This window comes from Mesitornis unicolor, unplaced genomic scaffold (genome assembly GCF_000695765.1).
Source record: "Mesitornis unicolor isolate BGI_N332 unplaced genomic scaffold, ASM69576v1 scaffold24589, whole genome shotgun sequence".
Lineage (NCBI taxonomy): Eukaryota > Metazoa > Chordata > Aves > Mesitornithiformes > Mesitornithidae > Mesitornis > Mesitornis unicolor.
This window is the reverse complement of record NW_010206900.1, coordinates 7,364-13,464: the sequence shown is the minus strand read 5'-3', so window position 1 is coordinate 13,464 and position 6,101 is coordinate 7,364.

Sequence of the window (6,101 nt, the reverse complement as noted above, 5' to 3'; positions counted from 1 at the left end):
AAAAGAGTTTGAAGTAGGCATTATTTGGTGCTTGCAACTTTGCCTTCCATTACCTTCCACATAACAATAAGATAAACTTAAATAGAATCATAGAATCATACAGTAGTTTAGGTTAGAAATGACCCTTAAGACCATCAGGTCCAATTGTTAAAATAGCGCTGCCGAATCTACCGCTAAACCATATCCCTAAGCACCACATCTGCACCTATTTGAAAGACTCCCAGGGATGGTGACTCCACCACTTCCCTGGACAGCCTGTTCCAAAGTTTGACAACTCTTTTGCTGAAGAAAACCATCCTAATATCCAATCTAAAACTGCCCAGATGCAACTTGAGGCCATTTCTTCTTGTCCTATCATTTGTTGCAGACAAGAGACTGACACCTAGCTACAACTTCCTTTCAGGTAGTTGTAGAGGACAGTAAGGTCTCCCCTGAGCCTCCTTTTCTCCAAGCTAAACAACCCCAATTCCCTCAGCAGCTCCCCATAAAATCTGTGCTCTAAACCTTCCACCAGCTTTGTTACTTTTCTTTGGATGCACTCCAGCACCTCAGTGTCTTTCTTGTAGTGGAGGGGCCCAAAACTGAACACAGCAGTCGAGTTGCAGCCTCACCAGTGCTGAGTGCAGTGGGACAATCACTTCTCTAGTCCTGCTGGCCATGCTATTCCTGATAGAAGCCAGGATGCTATTGGCATCATATTCAGTTGGCCGTCGACCAGCACCCTCAGGTCCTTTTCCACTGGGCAGCTTTTCAGCCACTCTTCCCCAAGCCTGTAGCGTCGCATGGGATTGCTGTGACCCAAGAGCAGTACCCGGCACTTGGCCTTGTTGAACCTCATCCAATTGGCCTTGGCCCATCGGTCCAGCCTGTCCAGCTTCCTCTGTGGAGCCTTTCTACCCTCAAGTAGATCAACACTCCAGCCCAGCTTGGTGTCATCTGCAAACTTGCTGAGGGAGCACTCAATCTCCTCATCCAGATCATTGACAAAGATGTTAAACAGGAGTGGCCCCAGTACTGAGCCCTGGGGAACACCACTGCATTTAACTCTGTTCACTACAACTCTTTCAGCCCAGCCATCCAGCCAATTTTTTACCCAGAGAAGAATATGCCTGTCTAGGCCATGAACAGCCTGTTTCTCTAGGAGAATACTGTGGGAAACAGTTTTAAAGGCTTTACTAAAGTCCAGGTAGACAATATTCTCAACCTTTCCCTCATCCACTAAGCAGGTCACCTTGTCATGGAAGGAGAACAGGTTAATCAAGCAGGACTTTTCTTTTATAAACCCATGCTGACTAGGCCTGAACACCTGGTTGTCTTGTACGTGCCACATGATGGCACGCAAGTTGATCTGCTCCTTAACCTTCTCTGAGACCAAGATCAGACTAACAGGTCTGTAGTTCCCCGGATCTTCCTTCCAGCCCTTCTTGTAGATGAGTGTCACATTTGCTAACCTCCAGTCAACTGGGACCTCCCTGGTTAGACAGGACTGCTGATAAATGATGGAAAGTGGCTTGGTGAGCACTTCTGCCAGTTCCATCTGTATTATTGGGTAGATCTCTCCTTCTTCCATAGACTTGTGTGAGTCTAAGTGGTGTAGCAGGTTGTTAACCATCCCTTCATGGATTATAGGGGCTTCATTCTGCTTCCCCATCCCCATCTTCCAGCTCAGGGGGCTGGGTACACAAAGAACAACTAGTTTTAACTATTAAAGACTGAAGCAAAGAAGATAGTAAGTACCTCAGCCTTTTCTTCGTCTTTTGTCACTATGTCACATCCAATGAAAGATGGAGATTTTCCTTAGTGCTCCTTTTGTTGTTAATGTATTTATAAAAACATTTATTATCTTTTATGGCACTAGCCAGATTAAGTTCTATGTGGGCTTTAGCCCTTCTAATTTTCTCTCTGCATAACCTCACAAGATCATTTTAGTTCTCCTAAGTTGCCTGTCTCTTCTTCCAAAGGTCCTTTATTTTGCAAAAAGTAATTTCTGTTGCCTGGCTTCTTCGTCCCCACTCTTTCTAAGCTGCTGTAAGTGATTTTGAGGTCAGGTGTTAAACTGCTGGGTTTTATCTCCTCTTTACCATAATGAGTAACCATAATCATGCATTTTTAAGCTAGCTTTCACAGTAGTGAAAGTGTGAATGGAAGGATATTGGGAGGGAACTGCAAGACTGACCTTTTGCCACAGATTGCAAGATAGTTGTCTACTAAAGAACCTCTATTTTTTAGAGGTATCTTCAAATTATTCTGCCCTTTTTCCCGATTATTTTGCTAACTCTAGAGCCTTCAGCTCTAAATTCTTCAGTGGTTCTGGGTGGTTAAAACTAATTTTTGCAATTTGAGACCGGTTCCAGTGACAGTTGTATAGTTGCTAGTCTTTTGCATTACTTATTCTGGTTTTGTCTGTCTTGTTTGACTGCTGCTATCTTAAGGGAAAAATCTCAGATTCCCACTGAAATAAATGGTAAGGATAGAAGAAGAATGGAGAATGAATTATGCACCTTGCTTTAGTGAGTGGCATGGTCTATTACTCCCTTAGTCACTGGTTTTTATAACTGTTGTATTTTTATGTTTCAGGAGTTTGTCGTAATGTATTATTCATTCTTAATTTTTTGAGCTGGAGCTGTAATTGATAAACTGTGGATAGTAACATCTTGAATTATTATTTTGGTTAAGAGGATATTCCTTGTTGCATTCTAAGTTTTCCGTTCAGAGGCTATTGGTTCCCGCTCTTTCCTATTTTCCTTCTTATCAAAACCACCAGCAGGATCTTGCAAATTCTGTGGATAGTTATGTGGGTTTTGTCTTGGCAGTGATGTTTCCTAAAATGTTGACTGCCCCCACCATTTCAACAACTGCTTAGATTTGTTTGCAAGTTAACACTTTATATTGTGCTAAATGCCACCAATGTGGTTGAGGAAAAAAAAAAACCAACAACAAAACCCCCAAAAAACCCCACACAAACAGAAAACCAACCAACAAAAAAAACCAACTAAACAAAAAAAACCCACCAAACCTCCCCCCCCCAAAAAAAAAGGCAAAAATTACCACTTCTGTGATTATTTTCTGGTTTATAATTGTATTTATCTCTTGTATCCTAAATGAGCATTTCAGTAATTTGTATGGCTACTTATCTGTTGCATACCCTAAAGAGATTAAAGGAATTTTGTGAAAGACTGATAGGAAAGCAAAATCAGATTCATCTGTGTGTTCATTCAGTATTGGTTGTGACAAAATCTAATGAGATTTTCTCAGTCTGGCTAAAATCTTGGTAAAAATTAGTAACTGTGTTTGAATTTGGCTAAACTGAATAGTGAAGATAGTTCTCTTCTATGAATGGACAGAAACCTGCCTCACAGATATGGGCACAAGAATATTAAATTAATTAAATTGAATTAAAATTCTTCCCTTTAACCATTTCTCTATTGCCCATCAAAGTAAAAATCTTGCAGAGTTTAGGTGTCCAGGATCTGATTTTGACTTACTAGAATATATTGAATATACACAATTAAAATTCTGTTTACCCTGCCTAGCAGGAAAAGGTGTATTTCATATGGGACGCTTGATGGGATGGGTTATTCAAACGAAGAACTTGGAACCTGTGGTTAAGATGAGCTATGGCTAAGATGAGCTTTCATGCTTACTGACCTCATCTTGATAAACTAGAGATTATTTTAGAATTACAGTAACATAGAATTAATAATTCAGAAGGTATATAACCTTCTGAAAAAATCAAGTTCCACATTCATTCATGAAGTCATAATCTTGTGTCTTAAACTTGTATTCCTGTGTAAGTGGTTGATAAAGCCAAGGTTTAGATGCTTGCTGTACCCCTAACTTAGGTACTCTGCACTTTTAATTCTGACCCTGCAGTGATTTGAGCAGATCATACTCTCCAGTTATGCACTGTGGTCTGATGCCAAGTGACCTGTAGGTTTTTCTGAATATGCGTCAGCATATTTTTGTGCCAGATCACAAATCGAGTAATCCAGCCTCTGTCATTCTTGTCACTTTATTTATATTTATTGTGACTAGCTTTCACTGACTGTAAACAGCACCAGTAGAGTTGACTGTGCTTTTTATATAGAAGAAGACTTGCTATAAAAATGATTAGAAGATGATATGTGGCTAGGGAATGAATATCACTCATTCCCAGTGAAATGTAGCGAGTGGATGGACAGTATGTCGTGCTGATTATGTCCATGTGAAAGATATATCAAGGGACGAGAGATAGAAAGATTAAGAGTATTTTGATAGGCAGAAGAGAATGAAGCTGAGGTTATACATTTACTGCAAATTGCAGGAGCTAAGAAGCCTTGCTTTTCCTTCCCCCTGTTAGAACAGGCCACTGCCATGTGCATCCTGCTGTGTTCTCAGCTTGTATTTCTGATGGGAGCTGGCAGCTGAGCCTGCATTCACTTGCTTAAATGTATGAGTTTATTACCACTTGGGATGCTGTAGGGCATCTGGCTCCTCATGCAGTAAAATGTGAGTCTTGCCCAGATTACTCTTTTTTTTTTTTTTTTTTTTTTTTTAAATGTCAGCTCTGTGTGGATGTCTTGGACATATTAGGGTGTCTAAGATACCAGTAGGTGCCTATAAGGTGGCACATGAATTGAACTTCTAATTCATCTTGCTTGTTTTATTGCATTGATGTGTTATATTATGTGTGTGCATTAGATTTCATTTCTTATTGTATTGCAGATTTATAGTCGTTTGAAATTATGATTCTTTGCTACACTTAAACTCTGGTCTATCGGTTGTGTTATGGTTTATTTCTTCTTACAGTGGCAAAAAAGTTACCCTACCTTATATATGTTAAGCACCTTTTTTGAGATTCCTCCATTTCAGTGAGAACACTACCGGCTTGGAGAAGAGGGGCTGGAAAGCTGCCTGGCAGAAAAGAACCTGGGGATGTTGCTTGACAGCAACTGAACATGAGCCAGCAGTGTGGCCAGGTGGCCAAGAAGGCCAACAGCGTCCTGGCTTCTATCAGAATAGAGTGGCCAGCAGGAGTAGGGAATTGATCATCCCCATGTAGCTGGCACTGGTGAGGCTGCACCCTGACTACTGTGTTCAACTTTGTGCCCCTCCACTACAAGACAGATACTGAGGTGCTGGAGCACATAGAAAGAAAAGTAACAAAGCTGGTGGAGGCTCTAGAGCACAAGCCTTATGAGGAGTCACTGAGGGAACTGGGGTTATTTAGTCTGAAGGAGTCTGAGGGGAGACCTTATCACTCTCTTCAAGTACCTGAAAAGAGGTGGTAGTCAGGGGAGGTCAGTTTCTTCTCCCAAGTATCAGGCAATAGGATAAGAGGTAATGGCCTCAAGTTGTGCCAGGGGAGATTTAGATTGGATATTAGGAAAAAAATATTTGCTGAAAGAAAATTGGAACAGCTGCCCAGGGAGGTGGTGGAGTCACCATCCCTGGAGGTATTTAAAAGATATGCAGATGTGGTGCTTAAGGACATGGTTTAGTGGTGGAGTTGGCAGTGTTAGGTTTATGATTGAAGTTAATCTTAAAGGTCTTTTCCAACCTAAGTGGTTCTATGTTTCTAAGAAATCTTGAAGCTGTATCATTATTTACTACTTATTTACTGCTGTCTAACTGTACAGGGGACATACAAATTTTCCTCTGCCTTCAATCAAAGAATTGTATGTCTCTATCTATTATACATGTACGTAGGAAGTGCAGCTTTTTCAGCAGTGGTCTCCTCAGATTTCGATTGAAGATTTTGCAGTGTGTGCGTGTGTGTGTTCATGTGTGTGTTAATTTTTTTTCCCCAGATTTCACTTTTATACTTTTTGATTCCTTGTTTTCTTTTATTTCTGCTTAGTTTGCTGTGTATTATTTAATATGACAAGGATTAATTTTTAGTTTCAATTTTAAACTTAGGTTTATGTCCTTCACTTGGTGAGTCTGAGATAGAGAAGAAAAATCAGTGTGTCAGAAAAAAAGGAAAGAGAGAACTGTGAAGTTTTAAGCCCTGTATTCTTAATTCGCCTTCTCAGCTCATGGAGAATACCACCTGGCAGCATCAAGCATAGTGGAGGATTCTGGTGGTGGTGGTGGTCATGGTGTTACAAGGGGGCTCAAGC